The sequence below is a fragment of the Cyanistes caeruleus genome, chromosome 3 (genome assembly GCF_971803275.1).
Source record: "Cyanistes caeruleus chromosome 3, bCyaCae1.hap1.1, whole genome shotgun sequence".
NCBI lineage: Eukaryota > Metazoa > Chordata > Aves > Passeriformes > Paridae > Cyanistes > Cyanistes caeruleus.
In genome coordinates, this window is record NC_141703.1 from 6,799,000 (window position 1) to 6,823,605 (window position 24,606).

At 42.9% G+C, this 24,606-nt stretch overlaps 1 long non-coding RNA gene across 1 annotated transcript; it reads left to right on the forward strand.

The window, feature by feature from the left end:
• The first annotated feature begins 13,253 nt into the window (after window positions 1-13,253).
• Window positions 13,254-23,968, forward strand: LOC147653915 (uncharacterized). The gene is made up of 2 exons (XR_015284051.1): window positions 13,254-13,452; window positions 20,837-23,968. It is a non-coding gene; the product is annotated as an uncharacterized LOC147653915 (long non-coding RNA).
• The last annotated feature ends 638 nt before the right edge of the window (window positions 23,969-24,606 follow it).

Consider the following 24,606-nt stretch of genomic DNA (forward strand, 5'->3'; position numbering starts at 1 on the left):
TCTGAGCCTGTTGAGCCCTGCCCTGCAGAGCCCCAGGCTGAGCTTTTCCTGGTACGTGGCACTGGTGCCACCTGGAGAGCTCTGGAAAGCACGAATGGCGTGAGCATTTACACACAGCAAACGGGGAAAAGCTGCACCACTGATGTGTGGATGCTGATGAACACTTCCCTCTCCTCAAATACTTTTTATAAAATTGAACCACTGGTGGCATTTGAGGCATCTCTGGCTCAGTGTGCCAAAGGCCTCTCCTCTTGCAGGAGGTAAGCTATAAATCACAATGCAAGAGACATTTTTTTTTATTTAATATTGCTAATTTAATACATGTTAGTGATGCTGAGCATGCATCAACTGTAGAAAGCAATCAGTTGGCCATCTCTGGGGAGCATTTTCAGAATGTTTAAGGTCCAAAAGCTGGACCCCAATTTGATGGAGCAGGAGATTTTCAGCACAGGTGGGCAAAAATTATTTTCAGGATGATACGGTATAATCTCAAGAGTATAACTAATAAATCATGTACCATTGCCAATAGATTTAAAGTATGATATCATAGCAGCCTCTCATCGGTGTGCCTAAGTATTCAAACCATCCTTGAGTGAAATGGTCACTGTCTTTGTGAAGGGTAATAATGCAGGATTCAGCATAAAATGTTTGCCTTGTTCTGGACTATGTCTTTTAAAATGATGGTGGCAAGCAGAAGAGAGATGGGTTTGTTAGGATAGTAATGGGATTGTTACCTCTTCCCCCTCCTGCTTGCATCACTCACTGTGTCAGCTATGGGTGATGCAGGGGAAATGGGGACCTCTGAGTCTGCCAGGAAAGCAAGGGTGGGTTGCAACAGGATGTGTTGTTTCCAAGAGTCGGTTTTAGGATGAGCAAGAAGGACTGGGAAGGACTGGCTGCACAGAGATGAATTGGGTGAGTAAGCCTTGGATCACCCTCTGGGAACTCACAGCCACTGCTTCAAGAAAATCAGATGGCCAAAGGTGAGTCATTAGACAGTATGTGCTGGAATTGCACTGATGCAGTGGTGAGAAGGATCAGGAATGGAAAGTGAAAGAGACAATCAACAGTTATTCTAATAATACTGAAATTAAGTTGGGTTTGTTTTTTTGTTTTTTTTAATTTCCATGAGGTTGCTATGCTCCTTGAACATTTGTTCACAGCTGTTGCTGTTCCTCATCCAGAGTAGTTTTCAATATAACTTGAAAGCCACATTATGAGTTGAGCACTGGCTGGTGTGACCAAGGAAGGCTTGGTTTCTGCTAGGCTGCATTTGCCATTCAAGTGGTAAAGATTTCAGTCTGGTTTTTTTTAAGTTTGTGAGTGTGATGCTGTAATGTTGGCCTGGTGGAAACGCTGCTGCACACAGTTGCTAGGGAAACATCTTCAAGTTCATTTTTCTTTGAGTTTTGTCATTCAACTCACAGCATTGCTGTAATTATTCTTTTAAAAGTGGGACGTGGGAGCCATGAAGGGGTGCCAGTCACTGATGTAAGAGCTGGCATTCACCAAACACTCTGGCCTGAATCTCACCAAGGGTCTCAGGGTCAGCAGAGAGGTTTCTGCAGGTGCTGGAGGGGTGTGGGAAGCAAAGCAGCTTCAACATGAATTTGAATAATGTGTTGAGAAACCCCTCCAATTATCCCTGCAGCAATGAGTCAAGTTCAAGCTTATATGAGTGAGATGCTTGGCTAGACTTTGTATTCACATTTCAGTAGCCTTTTCCTCTGACAGTGATGCCCCTTGTCTTGCTAATGAGTCTGCCAACACTGTATTGGTGGGCACTGCAATGAAAGGAAATGTGACAGGATTTATTGACACAATGCCCAAAACTGATCAGAAAATTATCCTTTAAAGAGGAAAGGAAATGACAAGCCTTTTTCACTGATTCTACTTTGAGTGTTATTAAAATCACCCCTCATCAGATGCCCCAGAGGTGGTGGAGAATGTTGTAAACACAAATCTTTGTGGAAGAAGAGGCCTCTCAAAATAGGTGCATCTCCCAAACATTTGTCTGTGTCTAAACTCTACCTCTAAGAAATAATCAGGCACCAAATCACTCATCCCTCTGTGGTGACTGAGCTGGGGGCTAATTTTCTGATGGACAGTTCTAGGAATTGCTTTGTGAGCTGAGGCAAAGCAGAGATTTTGGAAAAAAATCAGCTACACTTTTGTTGTTACCCCTCTGCAATGCCTGTTTGTCAGTGAAGTTGCTCCCCAGCCTCGTCTCTGCACAGACACAGCAGGAGTTTGGTTGTGATCCACAGGTACTGCCCTGGAAGTACATCCAACAAAAGTCAGGAAGGGGTCCCAAGCTGTGAGATGAGGCACGTCTGAGATCAGCACAGCAACCCAAGACAAAATCCTGACCTCTGAAGCCCAAAACAACTCCTTCTCCAGTGTCTTAATTTTACCTTTTTCCTTTTGGAAAGGTTTCCTTTTGGGGCTCAGGTAATGTTGTCAGAGGCTGGATGCTCTTCCCCAGGACTTGCCAGCTGAACCATCTGGGCTCTTCTGTGGGTTCTGTCTTCCCTGGGGGCCCAGTGTCCTGTGCTAGGTGATGATGTGCAGAGAGGGGACACAAGGAAGGCCCCCACATCTCCCAGGAGGGTGATGAACTCTGGGCCATGTGCTGCTCTTGGCAGGCTTGACCACTTCTCCTGCTCCTGTCCTTGGTATCCTGCACAGCTACAGGCTGCCAAGCCAGGGAGGCTTTTTTGGAGTGAGGTGTGATCCTGGGCTTTGGGAGAGAAGAATGATCCCATACCAGCTCTCTCATCCCTCACCCCCCCTTTGATGGAAAGTTGGGTCACTGTTGTTTTTGTTTCTGCTTCTTTCTCCCTTGCCAAAGAAATCATTGTGACTAACTCCTCATCATACGTGTTCAACAGTGTTTCTGGGATCAGGTCCTCCTCAGAAAAACAAAAATAATCCCTCCTGTTTCTCCTCCCAGCTATTCTGTAACATGCATAAGTGTTCAAGGAAGCCAGGAATGTATTTTAATTCAGATCATTATTAGTAAGTTCAGGAGCTATGAGTTTTCCTCTCTTCATTCAAAATGAATTATGGCTTGGAGAAAAATATATCCATCTTACAAAGTTTTAATCCAAAGGGACACCTCTTAATTAAATTAACCAGCAAAAAGGAAATACTTGTAATAAGGGTGCAAGATAAATATTTGTATCATGCACATTCTAATTTATCACAGCCTTAAAAGAGTCCATAAGGTTTGTTTTTCTTCACTGAAAAGTGATGCATTCAGATATCATTCTCATTTATAAATTAGTGTGTGTCACATGGGACACCCCCCCATGGGTTGGGGTAGTGGCCTGCCAGTGATATATTGCAGCTGGGAGAGCTGAGAAGTGAAGAAGAGTAACCTCAAACTCAGGCCCTAAATTTAACATTACCCAGAGACAAACAGAGGCCTGAACTGACTCAGAGCTGGAGGCAAAGCTGCACAGCCCTGATGTGTTATCTTGTGGGACTGCACAGTGCAGTGCTGCTGCCAGTTTTGAGGGAGCGAGGGGAAAGCACCTACACTTCCTCCATTAATCTGCTTTTATTTACCTGGGTGGTACCACAGTACTCACTGAAGCCCTGGGTGGGCAAAATATTTAAGTGGGAGCCTATTTTTAAGGCAGCTGGTAGGTTGCATTAATTTCACAGGCATTGCTCTCATATTTGCAGTTGTGTTCATGAATTAATACTTGATGCCTTCGCTGCTGTAGGTAACTTTTACATATTTGGGTTTTATTTAGCAGTTTTCAGGAAAAAAACCCAGCCAAATCACAACTCCTGTACATATGCATTTGTTTGTACATTTATCCTGTCCAATGTCTGCATGAATGCTCATGGAGTATTTTGCATACTCACACAATTGTACAGGACACACAGACACCTCAAATACATACTTCCATATTTTTACCCAATGCTATACATCTGACTACATTGTAGAAGTATGCAAATTTCTGGTTTGCAAAACTAGGAATAATGAGGCTGAAGGAAAATATGCTAAAAATATCAATAAATATGCACAATTATTCCAGGAACTGAGTGTGCACAGGAAAAGGTCTGATTTAGGCTAGACTAGACTAGACCAGATTGGAATAATTTCAGTTGCAAGGTACCTACAAAGATCCTTTAGACCAACTGCCTGACCACCTCAGGGCTGACCAAAAGTTAAATCAGGCATTGTCCAAATGTCCCTTGGACACTGACAAGCTTGGGGCATCGACCACTGCACGAATATATCCGAAATTTTTGAGCCAAGACAGCACTAGTGCATTTCCCAGTGTAGGAGATCTCTAATTATGAACTCAGATCACAGCATTAACTGCAGATGCCACACAATGTGACAATGTCTGCATGTTCACTTGGTGTCTTGTGTTGTGCTTGACCCATGAGAGATGACAGGAGTGAAAATTGTCAATACAAAATTGGAGTTTACAGGGGAAAGTTTTCCATGTGTTTTTGGAAATCAATGCTTTATTCAAGCAAAAAGGAAAATGTTCTAAGTATTTTAACTGTGGATATACTTTAGCCCAGTTCATGGAAGAAACTGCAGTTTTAACAGGAAAATTAGCACAGATAACTAAACTTGCCTGCAGGGAATATTTGTTGTCCTTTTAATTATTAATCAAACCTCACATTTTAACATTTTATTCCAGATATAATAACTATAACTAGAAATCATTCAAGAACCTAAGAACTGCAGACTGATCTGCTGACCTTCTATACTAGCTAGGGAATTGACAATTCTATCATGTGTTAGAGCTGGCAGACATGGATGGGTCCTGTGTGCATGAGAGAGATGCTGGGAAGAAGTAAATGTTGCTTTTATTGGGGAGATCCAGGCTTTTCAAATCTGTTGGCAGGCTTTGCAGAGGTCAGTGAGGATGTGCCTCAGCAAGGCATCAGTGATAAAGCACATCCAGTTTTCCAAAAATGGCACATTGGGGAGCCAAACAGGATGAAAAAGGGCTGAAGTTCTCTCATGGAGCTCCTCCAGTCTAGAAAACAGTGTAGATGCGTGTGCTACCCTCCAATGAGTTAGTCAAATGTCTGTAAGGTGGGATCAGCAGCGAGTTAATCACATTTGTGGATGCTGCAGAGCTCTTCAGAACTGCCAACAGCAAAGAATTGCAGGAGGATCTCACTCACTCCCAGCTGAGTGACTGGGAGATCAAATGCCAGTAGAAGGCCAGTGCTGGGAAGAGCAAAGTAATGAAATAGAGGGGAAAGTGACAAAATGAACACAGCTCAGCCAGCAGCTGGCAGTCAGCAGTGCCTTTTAGAAAAGAATTTGGAATATTGATGGAAAATTCTCTGAAAGTAGAGTCCTGATACTCAGCAACCAAAAGAGAAAATAGTCAAATTAAGTACTGGGTACTACCAGGAGAGGAAGTTGTCATGTGAATCATAAGCCCAAACCACACCATGCTTCAATCACCCTAAAATGGGTACAGGGGAGCCAGAGGTAAAGAGAGAATTAAAATGAGGAGGCTGTAACCAAGCTTACACGAGAGGGGTGATGAAACAGCTTATGAAAACGGCCTGTTGAGGGGAAAAAAGCCTATTCAGTATTTCTCATAATGTAAGAATAAAGACTCTCCCAAGGACATGACCAGGTTTAAAAAGAGCGTGAGGATTTGCTGATTTCACAGTGTAGCTGCCTCGTGCTGGTGCCCTCACCACAAGATTCTGCTAAGGCCAAGAGGGCAGAGTGGCTTCAAATTAGACAGATTCAGAGAGTACCAGGCTGTTGGTGATTGTCAAAAACAGTATTGTATGTATCCAGATATATATATATATACATATATATATATATATATATATGGATATATACAGATATATGGATAGATACAGATATAGATATAGATATAGATATATATACTGTATATATCCACAGCATCTATCCAGCTCCAACTCAGGAATCCTGCTGATCATGGAGCTGTGGGAGCAGGGACACCAGGAAAGGCCCCATGGCACTGGTCCTGTTTCCTCTCTGTTGTGCTCTGAGCATCTGCTACCAGCCATGGTCAGAAACAGGATCCAGGGTTGGACCGACCCTTATTCTGACCTCACAGAGCAGCTCTTGTGTCCCTCTGCCTCACGAAGAAGTACAGATGTGCTGTGCTGATAATAAAAAAATAAAATAAAATAAAATAAAATAAAATAAAATAAAATAAAATAGTCTAACTCTAAATAAATGAAATGCTCTCCTTGAACTTAAAAACAAAACAACAAAAAGCCCCTAAATAAAACCAAGATGATGTTTATACTGGGAAATGTGCATTTTTTTCTTCCTGGATAACTCAAAAACAGCTGTAGAGGTTTTATTCAGACTCCCCTCTCCAAAGTTCATTTTTAGGTTGAGACAAATGCTCTCAGTGCCAAAGAAGACATTTGAAGAAGACTGTAAATGAGGGAAAACAGAGTTAAGATGCAAATGGAGTTTTGCTGCAGCCTTAACCAGAAATCTTATGATTTACAGTCATTTCACTAACATTTGCTTATCTTTAAGGAGAGCAGGGGTCTGGTTTAGCGGAAGCTGTGTTTTACCAGGAGGATAAACAATGGTCTTACTCACTAACCAGCATTTCCCAATGTTGTCTCGTGAAGATTTCAGGAAAAAATCTCCTCAGAATAATGCTCTGGATGTGAGGGCAGAGAGATTTGAAAGAGAGCATTAGACCTCTAAGCAGTGCTGGGACAGGCCCTGTGCATGTCACAAGAACCTAAGGAAATCTGGAACTAATTTTGGTGGCTGGTCCGGCAGGGGATTTTGCCTTCACTAAAGACAGGATTGCCCAACACTTCCCATTATAATCTCTTGCTTATGCTTTCTCATAACATTGGCAAGCTTTAGCTCTTCAGGCCAGTATTATATACTCTGGATATCTTTCCTTAGCTTAGAAGTTTGGGAAAATGTCAGTGCAAATGGAAACTTCTGAGGAGGAGGAGAGAAAGGAAACAGAAATGGGGGTTTACAACCCACCTGCCAGCTTGTTCCTGTAAGAGTTATGAAGTCCCTGTGGAGGCGTGGCAGTGACTTGAAACCTGGGAAGAGTTTTCTTCCTGTCACCATAAGAACTAGTTGTCATTTAGATACATGATCCTCTAAAATCCCATTTTTACATGCTCAGATATGAGCAGAGAGACTGCCAATGCATCAGCAGAATTGGCAATGCTCCTATCCCATTATACCATTCCTGGATGGTGGGCGCTCTGCTAGAGAAGAGGAATTATCCTGAACAGGGTTTGGGGGGTAGGATGAACCCTCCATTCTTGGTTTGGCTCTTCCCCTTGCAAATAACTAACTGGAAGGTGATTTTGTAAGGGCAGTGGTGTGATTTCAGGCCCTGCTGCATGAGGGACGTGCAACCTTGGCAAGGCTGGATTTCAAGGACAAGCTCCCAGAACTTCAAGAAGTCCCAGCACTCTTCCATCTTCCAGGTGGGGTCAGCCTGGTTCCTCAGTGTCAGAGGCAAGATCATGTGTTAGCAGGCATGGTCCTCCCGCTCTGAAGGGAGATGAGAAATGACCAAGGGTGATAAGTACCAAAAAGCTGTTGACATGCATTCAGGACTCTGGGAGAGAACGTAGGAAATTTGTGTTTCCTGTTCTGCCAGAGACACATTTGATGAAACAACCATAATATATATGTGCAGAAGGTTTGAATGAAGGGTCATTATATGTTAAATTAACTGTATTACAAGAACATTAAAGAAAACAAGAACAGGAGAAACTCTTCAGTCCATGAGAGGATTTGTGTGATGCCTCAGACAAACAGATCTTTGTGTTAGCAGGAGGCCTATCATTCTTGCGGGGTCATTGGAAGAGACCCAGGGCCTTTTGCACTCTGCATGTGCAGCGTAAAATAGCTTTGCATTTGCTTGATCTTTTCCATTATATTATACAACCTTGAAGAAAGAAAAGCAAGCATCGAATTTGTGATTTATGGCTTGGTATTTACTTGCTGTATCCGGGTGCGAGACCTAGTCCAAGAAACAAAAAGAGACCGTGAGCCCAGAACGAAAAATACACACTTAAGGACTAAATGTATTTTTCTTGGAGCGCAGTCCCAGCGAGCTCTGCTTGGAAAGCCGACCGCCTGCTCACCCTGCGAGGGTTTCCAAGTTCAGCTTCCACGCTGAAGTCTCTCTCTCTCAACACCCTTTGCACTTGGCTCAGCAGACCTTAACCCCCATCCCCACTGCTCCTTGTGGAGGAGATCCCTGCACCCCTCAGCTGGGCTGAGAAAACCCCTTTTTAATAAATTAGCACAGTGTGATGGGATGCGGGAGCATCTGGTGCTCCCAGACCTGATTTATTTCTGCAGGAGCACACAAAGCATCGAGTGATAAATTATTGAGAGTCCACGGGCCCTTGGAGAGCAGGGCTGTGATGAATAGTGAGCAGTTGGCATCCCACATAACCGTGGGTCCCAGAGGGCTACCTAGGGAGAGGGTAAGGGGAAAGAAAAGGCCAAAGCCTTTGAAGGATACAGCTGTTGGGAAAGTCTTCCTTTCAGTGAGACATTACTTTTATTTTTAACGCCTTTTTCAGTGATGGGAAATGGGGTTAAGAATCCTCTGGGGATAAACAGTAACCACTGAACCCATGGTACCTGCAGCCTGGTCTGATATAGGACAACAGTGAAGCTGAGTATTGATCTACCTAAGTGAATTTTTCATCAAGAACATCAGGGGATCATTTAAAACATGTTGCAGTTACCAGAGCTGCAACTTCCAAGGCAGAGAGATCCACAGTCTGTGTCTCACCAGCAAAGAGGCCACAATGTACTTGTTTGGTATGGAAAACAGAATTATTTTGGAGTCAGTGTTTAAAGACACAAGAACAAAGGCCAAATAATGTAAACACTACCTGATTGCCCTGCTTGTGTGGCACTTTCACAAGGAGCAGTGGAAAAACCACTGAGAAATACCTTTCTTTAACGACTCTGGATATTGTGGTCATAGGGAAAAATTCCCCAGGCATGGGGAGGTGGTGACTGGGATCACTGCAGGGGACTGCTGGGGGCACTGGGGCAGGACATCACTCCCTGTTCCTCCATCCCATCACCTGGGAGCTGGGTGCAGAAAAGCCAGCGCTGATCATGCAAGACCAGTTGGCAGAAGGTTTGTTGTACATCAGGTTGTGAGAGCAGGCTTTCCCAAGCCCATACATATTGTGAGCTTAACTGCACCCTCTGAAGCAAAAGACACCCATATCTGGCATGCAAGGGTGTGAGAGTTAAAATCAACCTTGTGCCCAGAAGTGAGAGGATTGATCCAGAATGAGAGCTAAAAAGGGCAGTGCACTGGACACTGACCTCCCCTGCTTGACTCCAACTTTTCACACTGGATTTCCCTTCAGGAGGGCATGAAGGAACATGTTCATGGACATCTGGAGCATCCTTGTGCAAGCACTTTGAAAACCTTAAGCTGCTTCTGCTGTCACACTTTCTGAGTTATCTGTATTATAGATGGCAGACAGGTTATATCCCACACTCACCTGGCCATTAGTGCTAAGTTAACTTCGGCTCAAAAATTTTCATTTCAGTTTGCACAGAAGCCATCAAATTCTACATCTTCCTGGCTGCTTCTGCTTCTGACCGCTCTGCTTTCACATACTTGAATTTGGGGGAGCTTTTCACATACACAGCTACCACAGTGAGTAAAAAAATGAGTACAACATTTTGGTGTTTGTTTTCTCTTGTTTACATCTGCAGCTGCTCACTTGTGACAGCATGTTGGCTAATGAACTTTAGCTTTGACTGCACTAACCTAAGAGTCACTGAGTGTGCTGTGGAGTCTGGAGTTGACAAACTTGTACAACTCTTCTGGAGGGCTTCACAGCCCAGGCTGGCCTCTGGGCTGGCAGGGGTCAGTTTAGGCTGCCTCCAGTGTTTCAAGCTTTATCCATTTCTATTTGCACCCTTAGCACTATTGTACTGCAGCTACCACAAGGGAGTGGCTTCTGAGCTGCCCCTAGAAAGGTGTTTATAACACACCCATGTCAGGACATTTTGGTGCCCATTTAAACCTTCCTCGTTGCCTCTCACTCTCCCTAACTTTCACAATTCCCAGAGTCTGAAGTGACATTAAAATCTGAATAACTTCTGTCAGTCTACTCCCTTTGCCAGCCCTTTGAATGCACTGACTCCTGGGCTGGGAGACACCACTGAGTGTCCACCAGGAGGTACCTACTCTGCTCATTCAGGACTTCATTTTTATCAGAGTTAAACCAGTGGTTTTCATTAGTGCACTGCATGAAAGAAAAACACAGCACAGACACGTCATTTAATGTATTAATTAGAATAAATTCACCACTAATGTTACCCATAGTGTCCTTCTTAGAGCATGAAAACAAAACATTTGCTCATTTCAGTGGAACATTTCCCCCCTCTGCTTCCCAAGTGAACAGGGCTTTATTATCATTGTTCCCACTCCTGTATTCCATGTGTGACTCCAAATCAGACCCTGAGGTATTTCATCTCTTACCTGGCAGGGTCAGTTTAATGTATTGAAATCAGCCTGACTTACATCTGCTTTGCAGATCATCACTGGCATACTTTAAAAATTGTTATAAGTCTATAACAATGCTTTTCTCCCCTCCCCCAGTGCTCCAGTAATGTCAAGATTTATTGATTCTGAAGGTCCAGTTGTGACCTTGGCTCCCACTCACTAAATCTGAACCTCTGGGGTCCATAAATCTTGGTGTGCTATTCAATTTATAGAAGTGAACATCTGCTTATCATACAATATTTAAGTTGCAGGTGTATTCCACCAGTAAAATAAACACATGGGTTCGGTTGCCTGGGCTATAGGACATTAGACAGATGTTGATGGGATGGTGATGGTTTTGCCTGTTGGGAGAGCCCTCACTGCTGGCAGAGTGGTGAGGTGGCTCTCAGGACTCTGCATCCCTGGGAAGTGAGGATGGCACGGCTTTAACCCCAAAACTCAGCCTAATCCTGCTTGAGAGCAATGCCTGAGATGCACACAAATCACACAGGAGAAAAACTCATGTCTTCCTGCCTCTACCACGTCTGGTGGGAAAGGCATCAGCCCATGTAAGGATGGTTCTGCACAACCTGGGGAATGAGGGGCAGAGCAGTGGCTCTGTTTCTTCATTCAAGTGGTGAAAAATACAGTGCACAAGAGAACCCTATCTCAGAGCGTGCACGGAGAGAGAGAGAGGCCTACCAACACCTGAATATGATGAGAAAGGCTGAAAACTCTTGCTCCACTGTGTAAACAAAACATTGCTGACCCCAAATCGTTGTAGAGAACAAAAGGAGTAGAAAATATCCACTGTGAGTGAAAAGGAGGAAAGAGGAGATGACCAAGCAAACATCATTAGAGGGTCAGTGGTGGCTGAGCTGGGAAACAGAGACACAGCAGAAAAACAAGGTGCCTTTGTATGACCTGTAGGAGATGACAGGGCACAGGATTTTTGACAACTGAATAAGCCACAAACTCCTTCACAAACTGAAGGAGAAAGCATTTCCACAACTAAAAGAGGGAGATGGGACAGTGAGATCACCCAGCTCCTCCCCATGAGTTGTGCACTCACACTGCACACAGAAGTGCCACTCCAAGCAGTGCCTGGTGAGCAACTGAGCTCAGAGTGTTGTGGGCATACACAGCAGCTCAGGCAACATTTCTGGTTGCTTTCCATCCCAGCAGCTGGCAGGGAGAGAGCCTTTCTCCTGTTTTGTCCAAGAGACTCCTCCTGAAGGGCTTTGGCCCAGTGCAGGGTAAAGTGTCAATTTAAAGCAGGTAGTAAAAGTGCCTTTGGGCCTGAAGCATTCTGAAAAGCAGGTTTGCATTTAAAAAAGTGTTCATCTCCCTTTTGGAGAGAAAGAGCCCCTCTGCCATAAGTTCACTGGAGGGTGGGGCTCTCTCCTCCCTGTGAGCAGCTGCCTGGGGAGGGAATGGAATGGAAGCAGCTCCACAGCATGGCATGTGCTGGGTGAGGAGCTGGGCAGAGCGTCCCGCAGGCCATGGGGCTGTGTCAGCAGTGAGCTGGCACCAGATCAGTGGCCCTGTTTTGCAGGAGGACAAAGGAGGAGCAGCACTGCAATATTTCCAAGGCAGAGCCCGTTCTGTCCAGAAGGACACTGTCCTTCCTCCTGCTCACTCCTGCCTTGATGCTGCAGGGTGTCCACGTGGCCCTGGAGCAGCCTGAGATACTGCTGGAGACACTTCACACAGCCTTGCACTGAAAATGGGAGTTCACCAACTGGACATGGGTTGCAGTGGTGCAGGATGCATTTTCCATCAGTTTTGTCCCTGTCCCTGCTGCCAGAGGTGTCCTCATGAGCTCATTGTACACATGTTGGAAGGTGACCAGCTCAGGTCATTGCTGCCCACAAAGAAGGGCAAGAGGGCATCTAGTTAACAATAACAAAGCACCTGAAGAAAAAGTATCATGAAATACCATAGCTCTACTTCAATAAAAACATCTATTAATACATTTCAAGACCTTCCACAGTTGTTTTCTCCTCCCTCCAGGGTAGTCTAACCCCAGCCATAATTTAGCGTGAGGCATGAATATCTTCACTTATTGTACCCATAAAAGAAGAAAATTGGGAATTTGCTCAGACTGCCAGGAATCTGGAATTTGTTGATGAATGGACATTTGGCTGAACACAGTGAATTCCCAGCTAATTGAAAGCAGATAATGAAATAATGCATTTACCTTGAAAAACATAATTTTCTTAATAAATAATTAAAATGGTATTCTTCTGACAGATGAAATAAGAAAAAAAATCTGGATTAATTCCTATGCTATATATTATATCATACTTCAGTCATACCCTATGAGGAGATTAAAAACAATAAATCTTTTTTTTTTCAGCACAGTGCCAGAGAGTGCTTTGGTCTAGAAAATGCAAGGGCCATCCTGTTCAGGGGAGTTTGGTTTCAGTCATCATCACCCTATGCTTCTGTCTCCAAATATCATACCTAGGGAGAAGAATGCAGAGGCCAGGGGAAAAAAACAACCTTGGAAAAAATGTAGGTGGTGTCCAGCATGATCACAAACACTTGAATTAGCATATCTGTAAGCGTTCACCCTTCTCATCTCCTTCTCATCCTTGGGGTGGGCCAGCAAACCTGTTTCCCATTGCACTGGTGGGAATCCGTGGCTAGGAGTTACCCTTCAGTCAAGGAGCAATGATTTTCAGCTGAGGGAGGCTAATGGTTGAAAACATATCAGCTTGAAGCACTTGCAGATGATTTGATCACACCCTCCATTCTAAGGAAAAGATTAGCAAAGGATCCAAATAAGAGCATATGGGTCCAAATACCCCAGTCTGGGTAGGGCTATGACTTGGAAGCCCTTCTGGATCTAGAAGTAGTTTCCTCCCTTATTTATGCAATAGGACGAAATTAAACTGCAGAACTGAACTCCAATGCGTGGAGCTTACAAAACGCAAAGGTGGATTTTTTTTTTTTTTTTTTTTAATAGCTTTAGTTTGACAGTAATAATTTCTTGTCAGACTGTGGTTTGAGTGAAACACAATGTTCCCAAAGAGACACAAAACCTGACAAATTTTAATCTGCTAAACTGCAAAACTTGGCTATCCTAATTGGAAGCGTTACTAATCTGGGTTAAGTTTGGAATTATTTTTCAATGAATTTGTAGCAGGTTGTGGTTTTGGGCAAAAGCCATGGAAAACTTGGTAGTTACACAGATTTTTAATGGGAATAAGGGGAAAACCACAGTGATTTTGCTTGAGTTGTGATTTAGAACTTTAGACTTGGTCAAATTGATGGGCTGCGAGGCCATGTGAAATAAAAGAACAAGTCTTGTAAATGGAAAGTTCCCCACCAAGTGTAGCAGATCTGCGCACAGAGGTGCTTCCTCTCAGATAAGTTCTTGAGTTTTAAGCGACATTTAAGAGACATTTCCAGCTTCTTCCTAAAATCAGTGGGCAAGAAGTCCTACAAGGCCACAAAAGGAGCTGAGGAGTATGAAGAAATGGGATGAATGGGTTTGAATCTATACCTTCTCTGCTACTAAATGTTCATTGATTTGTGAGACCTGTTAAGTCCTCTGCCTTGAGGAAATTTCTGAGTGGTCAAGACAAAAGAAGAGCTGCTGAAAAGCTTAACATTGACTAAACACGGTGGTTGCACTAGCTAAGACATCTTACTTTGTTTGTCTGTAAGAGCATCTATCTGGTAAAAGCAAAGAGTAACTTTGGGAACGTTTGAGCACTCTAAGGTGTAGAACAGGGTCTTCCCACTTGTCTCAATGGTGAGACAGTCTGATGGTTGAAAGACTCACTGAAAGAAAGCAGGTGACAACATTGCCACTCTATTTTATCAGTGTTTTGGGGGGTTAGAAAAGACCTTAGGGCCTTCTTGAATGATCTTCATTGTAATACAGCCCGTGGAACCTGTATCAGTTTCTTCAAAGTCAGCTTTAAATTCCCAATATCAATGTTTTAGAGGACCTTTCTTATAGTTTTGTTTTTTTTTTAATTTAGTGAATACTCCAGGCTTTATTAGAAACTGATTAATAACAAGTCCTGGTAAGTACTTCTGGCAGTTAATTATTTTCTCCTCTGAAGAACAATGTCTTATTTCCATCAGAATGAACCTATCCATCATCAGACCATGAGATTTGTTAAACCTTTGTCCAATAAGTGAAGGACTTTGTCTTTGGGCAAGTTCTGCTGTCTGTGCAGCCGTAACTCATTAACATCATGTCATCCCTGAGCCTTCCTTTGGACGTGTCACATAAATTGAACTCTTGAATCTCTCAGAAGAAGGCATGTTTTCCTATCCTTAATCAAGTTAGTGTGTTTTTTGTCTGAATTCTCTCTATTTTATTTTTTTTCTGAACACCAAAACAACTGTAGGAGCCACCACACCATTATAAAACAAGTGGATACCTGCTCCACGGTGCACCCTGCTTTGCAAAGCCAAAAGCTGTCTTGGCCCCTTCAAACTCTGAGCTGAAGTTTTCCTGACTTTCTACCAGGATCTGGAGATCTCTGCAGAATAACCAATCTACTCACTTGGAAAGTCTGGCCTGCTTTGCTCTCCCTGATTGTGCTCTGCCACAGTTAAGGAGCAAATGGGCTCTGCCCTTCACCAGTCCCTCAGTCTCTCTTATTTGCCATCAGCAGGGAACAGCAGTGAGGAGCCAAGAACCCTGCTCATGAAATTGGACAATACCCCAAAGACAGTTTTATCTAAGGTAAAATAGTCCTGTTGGTAAAACAGTCCAACAGTATCATTTATATCAGCTCTATCACCTTTACTGATTAAACATGTTCCTGTTCCAGCATTATAAAGTTATTTTGATAGGGTCTGTTTTTGATAAACTCATGATAATTTCAATGTATTTCTATTTCCCCCCCGTAATTCTTAAGAGAGTTCCCAAATAACCATTCTATTATTTTGTTCAGATTGGTGTCAGGCTGACAAGTCTATATTTATTCACATCATCCTAGTTACTGTGTTTAAATGCTGGCACAGCTTTATCTTTGCTTCACATCTGTAACTTCTCTAGTGTTCCAAGACTTATTCAAAATCAGCAGCAGGGGTTCAGTGAATATCTTTCCCTTTTGGATGCAAATTATTCAGGAACTGCCAATTAAAAATTTCCAAGTTTAGAAAGTTGTTATAAAAGAAAGGCTTGTTTTTCTTACATAAGATGCAGTGCATTATCTGGCTTTTTCCCAAACAGAAGTGGGAAATATTTACTCATCATTTTTACTGCTTTGGGTTTATTATTGGCAGTTTTGGCCAATAGACTTAGTCCATTTAGAAGCAATCTGGTCCTTTTACAGTGATCCCATTTGTAGCTAACATACTTTTAAAACTCCTGCTGACCATAGAAGTCTACATTTGTCCTTCTCTTACCATGATGCTATCATTTACAGCCTGTAATTCATAGTCATTACCACCAATTTACTCAATTTTTTTTTGATTAGTGACTTCTCTGGACTTTGGTCTTTAGTAGGGGTTCTCAGGACTAGACATCAGAGAACCCACTCCAGAATGTTTGTTCCCAAGTTGCTAGAAATCTGGAAGCAGGCCAAAACCCTTACCAGCAGTGCAAGTCCTTCTCAGATGGTGCTCACCTGATCCTCCTGAAATACTCAGTAAAGACTGATTGAAACATTCCAGTCATGGGAATCCTCCTGCCAGATTTCAGCCATGGTGACCAGGTCAAATTTGTGTTCCTAAAGGAGTGAAAATTGTTCCCAGTTCACTCTACAAGCAATTACAGTTTGTTTTTCTGCTTGATTTTCTGATTTGATGCTAAATGGATGGTTGGATCTTCTCTTGCTTGTCACCCCTCTGCTCCAGTGAGCCAGGGATGTCAGTCCCTTCCTGAGACAGGCTCCCCTTCCCACCACAGCCCCTGCACCAGAGAACAGAACCAGCCAAACCACAATGTCATGACAGCTGCTCTTGGTATTTTAAAATGGCCAGTGGTGGTTTTGCTTATGAAATCAAGTTTCTAGCTGTTTCTCACGTAACACAGGAGACAGCCTGTCTCAGTGCAGATTGAATTATTATAATGAAGCAATCATCCTTTTGCTGCAAGTCTAACCGAGTGATAAACAGAAACAATACGCAGCTAAAATATTGGCTGGCTCCCTCCAAAAAGTCCCCTCAGGTCTTTAAAGAGATGTGGAAAAGTAGTCTAGGTTAGGCCAATGTTCTGCAATAATTAGGATAAAGAAGGGAAACATGAAGTCATTCTTCTTTGAGAGTCCCATTCATCCTATTTATTAGGATTATCTGGCTGGTTTTCAAGTTGATTTAATGGGAATGTTATCACTTCTTAAAATTCTCAACTTTATTTTCTTGTTGATGTTCAGTGTTGGGTGAAAAACACAGAAAGAATAATACAACTTGAAGCAAACTGGTCATCTATTAGCAAATGCTTATTCTGCATTTTGTATGTACAAAAGCTTGATGGTAGTGGTGAGGATGGGCCTGGTCATCTTAGGAATCATTTTCTAGAATAAATTCCCTTGGGGTTCATGGCTTGCTCAGGTAGATTCAGGTGGAATCTGCCTGAAGCAAGTAGACACTCAAGGCTCAGATAAACCCAGGGCAGGATTCATCTCACCTGGTTTCAGGAAGCTGCAATGAAAGTTTTATGTCATCAGTGGAGAATGGCAGGTTTGTCAGGGGTCTCAGTTTTCCTTTCCTGTAACAGGTGGCCACACAGGTGTCCACAGAGCCTTCAGTTTTATTTAACCATTATTATTAATTCTCAACAGCCCCAAACTCTGTGGGGCAGTGCTGGTCCCCTCAACAGGACTGTCCCAGGAGCAGAGTTCTGCCCAAGCTGGGTGAGGTGGGCAGAGAGCAGGTCTAAGCTGCTCATCAGTGTGTGCTGAAAATGTGATTTGATCCTCTTACGTCTCAGAGTTTGAGAGACAACAATGGAATTCCCACAGCTCTTCCCTTCCGACTGTCCTGCCAGTTTTGGAATGCTCTTCAGCAATTTGGGAAGGTATTAGACTTGCAAATCAATTTATTGCTTTGACTTTGGCATTCTCATTAGGGCCCTAGCTGTACATCTGAACTGTTACCCTGGCTCAGTTTACCTTCTTGTGAACTTCACTGATACGTGAAGTGTTGGATGGATCCTTTCTAAAGCATGTTGTCCTATTAAAACACATTTAAAGAGTCTTGTAAACCCTGGAGATTAACCCCAATGTTTATGGAGAGTTATAGATGTTAATTCTTGCATATTTGTCATTCCAAAGCACAGCCTGGTGGCAAACATTTTCCTACACCACAGCATTTGCGTCAGTGGGATTTGTCCATGCTCTGATTCCTTAGGACAGAGAAAAAAAATGGGAAACTGAGGAATATGAGCATTTGCCATCCTAGACTACATTAGCTGGTCATAAAATCCTAGCACTAGCTCTTAGCAGGGGACTGGGAAATAGAAGGATCATCCCTAGAGAATGGTTTTGATTAAAAATACAGTGATAAGAGATGGTCTCACCCTGAAGAAGAAGTGGAATTTTCTCTTTCAGGTTTTGTTAATGTTCCTGTTTTGGAGCACCTTTTTGTATGACCTCTTCTCCTTGTCTTGCCAAAGACACTGAGTTGGCAGCAACAACCCCACAAACTTTCAGCTTCCTCACCAGCTGTGGGTGTCTTAATCTGCCCAGAAATCATCAGTTTCTTCTCTTCTAGGAATGGAAGATTTTTAACATCAGCAAGCTTCTATCTGGCAAAATAGTAGATAAAACAGTGACAGATTCAACTGTTTGGGGAATATGGGCATAAATGTAGGGAAATATGTCCTGTGTGATCATAAAAATGCATATGTGTATTTGTTTTGTGTGTATATATACATATATATATATATATATATATATATATATACATGTATGGCCAACACAAATCTGAGCAAATGCAGTTTGTCTGAGTTAAACCTTTACTACATCTCCATAAAGCTAACCCTGGCAACTGAGGATCAGAAAGCACATTTTGGGTGGTATAATTTCTTTAGAAGACAGCAGATGTATCAATTATGACACTCAGAGGAGTCACGACTAGCTCAAGAATTTAAACCTTATGGATTTTTGGGGAGATGTGATATGTGAAAGAGAGACCACTGTGGAAGGAGACATCATGATGATGATGATGATGATGAAGAAGGAGAAGGAGAAGGAAAAGGAAAAGGAAAAGGAGAAGGAGAAGGAGAAGGAGAAGGAGAAGGAGAAGGAGAAGGAGAAGGAGAAGGAGAAGGAGAAGGAGAAGGAGAAGGAGAAGGAAAGGTAGTGCAGCTCTGACCAAGCCCCTTGTGAACAGCTTCTGTCCAGAACTGTTGTGAGGGGTACCTGCAAAGAACTCCATTCCTGATGTTGATTATCTCTACTTTCAGCAGAACAGATCTTTATAGTTTTGGTATTTTTTTCCTTCATGCCTAATTTGTTAGATAAACAGATGCCTTCAATAAGTCAAGTGGATTTATTATGTTTAATTTGACAGTCTTCTGGATCCCAAATTTTGGCTGACCACTGTGACTAAGATGAGTGAAGTAGATGGAAATTAATCATCCTCAGGCTAGCCAACTCAAATCCAATTTTTTTCTCTTTGATGGAAGATTCTTTTAAGCTCAAACAAAGAGAAAAAGTTCTCTGTACCACCGGGAAACCAAGAGGCAATTACAGGGCAATTAAATGAAAGCAACTCATACAGTCCTTTCTTGCTACTTGAAAAAGCTGTGTTAATGATTTTTGCACAAAAATTAATCGGATAAATTGAATATATTTTTTCTCTTTTTTAATGCCTTTCCAAGAGAGCTCATTATTTACAAAACATTCATTAATCAACAATATTTTCTGGATAAATTGTCCAAAATATTTCTTATTCTCTTGGCCTAGAGCAAGCCACATTGAGTGGTAGATACTTACAATGCCTTGCTTGTGTGTTTCATTATGTTTCACACTTCTGCTTTCTGCCTAAAGAAGTGCAGCTCAAAAAATCAGGTTTCTGGTGACCATTTCTCATATCCAACTTTATCTGTGATGCAACACAGAGAAAGGTGCATTCACCTGTCTAAAAAAATTTTATGTGCAACATAGATGGTAAAAAAGACGTGCTCCTTTTTGATTTTGGAGCATTCTGGGGCTCTGGGTTTCTAGTAACAGATAAATCTTTGGAAGATCTTTCCCTTAATCCCTTTTCTGTGTCCAGCCTCAATAAACAGATATGACAAAGAGAGGGCAGCCTGTAAGCAACAACGCAAACCCCAGTGCGCATTTCTGTTTATTTGGTTGTACTTTTACAATAATTAAGTTCTCCTGTTAACAGTTGTGTGGGCACTGCGTGTAAATTTTACTGATAATGCTTGAATTTCACCTCTTGCCCTTCCTCAACATCTCATTCAGGAAACTTGCCTCGTGTGGGAGCAGCTTCTGTGTCCTGCTAATCCAAGAGCACAGGTCAGAGTGAAAATTAAGGCATAATATAAAGACAGTTTGGCCCTAGGATGACTAAGGAATTTGAGTTTGTTATCTCAAATAGCTAAAACTCAGGAAGCCAAAATTACTTCATCTTGGAGCAGTGTAGAGTTGGATGAAGACAGCTCCTCCACGGGCAGAGAACAGGGAAGGCTCTCCTTCCCAATAATTTATGAATTTCACGCCTGACACGGGATGGGCCATAGCTTCAAACAGCAAATCCAGTCCCTGCATTTCCTTATGGGATCTGACTGCAGCAGCTGATCCTGCTGCAGGGTGTGGACCAGGATCCTGCCTGCCTTTCCCAGGACTGTGCAGGATTCTTCCAGGCACCACAGCTTGGGCCCTGGGGCTGCCAAAACAGAGCCAGGGGTGGCTGAGGGTGCTGCTCCCTGGCCAGGTATAGTCTCTCCACCCAAAAAGAGGAAAGCTATTGAATTGCTGAAGGGGTCAGTAACACAAGCCTGGCAAGTTTTGCTTATATTCTGGGAGTCATAGTGGCCCCCTCAGGGTTTGTGCCTCCGCTGTTTCTCTCAGTAGAGCAAATTTAGACCTTTATTTTGCAACACGTGTTATGTGCAGGCTCCCTATGCTCTGCATGAGCTGGAATTCCTTCCATGGAAGGAATCACAGCAGATCTTTGTGTGGGCAAGGGTGGTCATGGAAGTGATTTCATCTCACTCCTTGAATGTGTCCAGAGGGAGGGGAAAAGCTCGCAGGCCTTTGCTTTCTGGCCTCCCTCTACAAAGGCCTTGGGACAAGCAGGAATCAGGCTTTCTGCATTACAGGGAGAACCTGAAACTTCAGGATTTCCCAGTCACTAACAAATGTAGCCTGGCTGCATCTGGTGTCTTTCTTCCTCAGTAGAGAAAGAAGATGTTGTTGATTTGGTCTACAATGAAGACTAATGGGGAAGACACCAGAATACCGAGTGTGCAGCAAGCAGAAGCAACTTGAAGTTTATTGAGTTTGATCTGGGTGAATGAGCCCTTGATTGTGCAGCTACCTCAAGACATGGTGTGAGTGCCAGTGCAAGCAGCTTGTCATGAAGCCTTGGGAGACACGGCATTCCCAGTGACCAGAGGCTCCCTCTCCTCGGCTGTCGGGGTGGGAGCCCCTGGAGGGGGCTCGGTCCCACGGCACAGCCATGCAGACCCTGGGAATTCTGCCTGTCCCTGAGACCACCAGGAGTCAAGAAAGCCAGATGAGATTCTTGTTGGGAGGAATCACAGGCTCTTTGTGGAATCTAAGACTGCAGCACCACCAAGGGAATAAAAAGTGGCAGCCTCAAGTGAAAACAGGCCTCTCTGCCTTTCTGCTTGTCAGGGCATTGAGGCTAAAACACCACCACAGAGACAACCACCAGCTCATTGTTTGCAAGGATGGGCCTGTGTTAATTGCTTTCTGTCCCAAGCAATTGCTTCTTGCAATTAATCTGTGTCTTTTTCTCCCTTACTGGAGCTTGTGGGGCAGGGCTTTAGCTGGTTGGCCTGCAATAGGATGACTTAGCATTTGTGCCACCTTCAGCCTCCCAGGGCTTGGGTGAGCTCTGAGCGGCTTAAGCAGGGCTGCCCACAGCTGCTTCTCCACACGGGAACTCCTTTGGATGAGCAGGGCTGGAGGGATGAGTAAGTCAGCTTGTCTGGGCTGACCCCTGGATGGTGTTTCCCTCCTTGGATGAGCACAGGGGAAGAAGGAAGGTGCAGATCATGGGAAAGTGGTGAGAACCACCCTCGATGAGCCAATTACTCAAACTTTCCCCCTTGGATTTTGTCAGGTGCCTCTTTCAAAAACCTTAACTCACACTGTTAGGAGTTTAATTTTAGGTTCTTGCCTCCCACATATGGCTTTTATACTGTGGGAAGCCTTCAGACATATCACACTTAATCACTGTTTATCCTTACTCATTTTCTTGCCATGCTGGATATTTGTTTTTAATCAAGAACAACTTTTCTGTGTCATGCATTCATCCAGATAAATGATAATGTGCAGTTCTGCTCCAAGAAGCCACTATGTTTTGCTGCATCATTTCAAAGCAGGGCTTGCTGCGTTGGGTAACAATATGGCTTTTTTGTCTGCCACCCTGGGGCAGCTGGCACAATTTTGAGGCAATAAAATAAATTATTTCTTATTTTTTTGCTTTGTCCAAAGAAATAGAGCATAAGTTTCCTTTCTCTGGCCATCTGTGTGGCATTTTGGAGATGTAGGACTTTTCCTAGGAGGACTAAGGGCAGAAAGATTCCTGTTTGAGTGGCACTGCCCGTCTATTAATTAGAAAAACCACAGTGAGTGAAAGCTTGGCCCTTCAGAAGACAGAAAGAGCTTTGCTGCAGAAAACCAAGAATAAACTCACCTACTTTTACCACTAATATAGCAAATTTTGCATCCAACACATCTGACATATTTCTCATTGAATTTACTAGTAGTCCAAGTGGGATATTTGTTCTGAGAGATAGTAAACTCAGAGCCACAACTATATTCCACTGGGGAGCCAGTGCTCTCATACCACAGCTGATGTTGCCAAGGCAGAAGTATGTGGAAGACAAAAGCAGTTTTAGCTCTGTAAACCTTGGATTAAAATTGAAGGAAGAGCTAGATTAAAGGAGAATACACTCTTGTGTCCCATGCAGTCACTGAAAGCATGATGGAGAGAAAGGAAAATTCTTGTCCACAGTCTGTGTTAATACAAACATGAATTTGCAGGGTGTTAGGGGAGACAACTTCTTTATTTCTTTTTTATAAAATAGCTTTGTAAAAAGATAAGGAAAAGAGAATTTGGGTTGTTTGTTTGTTTGTTTGTTGTTTCTTTTTTGGTTTGTTTGTTCACCCATCACATTTTAATCTGCTTCTCTATTTCCACTGGTTATTTCCAGGAATGTGAGTTGTTTGGGAATACCTGACACACACATCATGTATTTTTCATGTCAGAATCACCAGTAGGAGATATCATTATGTTGTTGAGCATTCATTTTTATCTGTTAGTGAAAGAGATGAGTGGATTAATCTATGTTCCCAGCAGAGCTGTCTGGGTGGGATGGACATCCTGTACACACAGCAGCACTTCAAAACTGCTTCTCTTTCACTTTTTTTTTTGCCTACAAAATACCCTGAAAAAAGTCCATGTTCTGGAGAGATCAAGGGTTGGGTGTGACACAACCACATCTAATTTCTCTTGAGCCCTTCCCCTCTCACAGACACCACCCTCCAAACCTCAGCTTTTAGCATCAGCCTTGCTCTGGTTTATAAAGGGTTTATTTTTTCTACATGGCCAAGTTTCATAGCACCTGCACTGATGTTGGACAATTCCTTCTCTGCAGCTGGGAGCATCAGTGGCCAAGAGGGCAAAGCTGGGGTGCTGTGGGCAGGGGAGGACAGGGCACATGGGGGCTGCTGCTTCACGCAGCCATAGATACAAGGACAAGTTTTAGCTCTTCTGTGTGTAACCCTTGGGAGAGTAAAGCTCTGGTCTGAGGCTTTTTATCTTCCTGGGCCCCAACGCCTTGGCACAGCTTCAGTTCTCATGTGGTTTGTGGAGCTGACAAATAAAAAAATCACCTACATCTTGCATTCCTGGAAGGTGCCGCGCTCGTGGGACAGCTGGGAAAGTGGTGGCATTACAAAAACCAGGGTGACCACAGGGCAGCTCCAAGGGCAGAGGTGCTCAGTCAGATGGTTTGCTTTTCACTGGGCCAGAAATGCTCCCCTGCTGAAGAGATATCCCAGTGTCAATTCAATCTGTCTCATGTTCTGGTGACAGACAGTTTTGATTTCGGTTTCTGTCGCTCATGTAAATCGGTGACTAGTTCTTTATGGAGATAACCATTAAGGACTCAAAACATCTGACACTTCACAGGCATGTGTAAATGACAAATAAAAAAATCCATAATATCATCAAAACCTCTAGAACAAAGATGAAATATGATTTTTCTTTTCCAGGCAGAAACAGAAAGTACATCTTTAGACTTCGATCTTACACATCATTAGCTAAAGTGACTATAATCCTAGGTTAAAATAAAATATCCTTCTCAAGTCCTCTTTTAGTCTTACTTTTCAGGCAGGTAAGCAAAGCAGCTCAAAAATCCAAAAGCTTTTCCTGTCTTACTAAAGTTTTGTGCCGGAAGTTATTTTATAGATAAATGTACACACATGCTCTGTCTGAAATACCCAAAATTGCTATAAAACAGAGGCTTTGAAGGATTAAAACAGAGCATGGGACCTACAAATAAAGATTGGATAATTAGGGCTTTTTTCAATTCATTGACAGCACTGAAAGAATTAAACCACTGTTTGTTTCAGGTTGTCCCAAAATGAGAAAATTCAAAGTGTTTTAGATGAACCAAAGAGTGAAAAAAAAAAAAAAAAAAAAAAAAATTGTGACTGGAAAAAATTGCTTTTTGTGCCTGAAATCAAACAGTACAAGTACATAACTGGAACTGTGTTTTCAGACATGAAAGCATAGCATTTCATCCTTAAAGTATGAAAATGTAATTATTTTTTTTCACTTTGTCAGGGTTTTTTAGGGTCTTATTTATCTGACCAGTCCAAGGCAACATTGGGCATAAATTAGAACTTATTCTTGTCAATCTCTGCCAGCATTTTCCAGGAAAAAACTGTAGCTGTAAACAACATTCCTC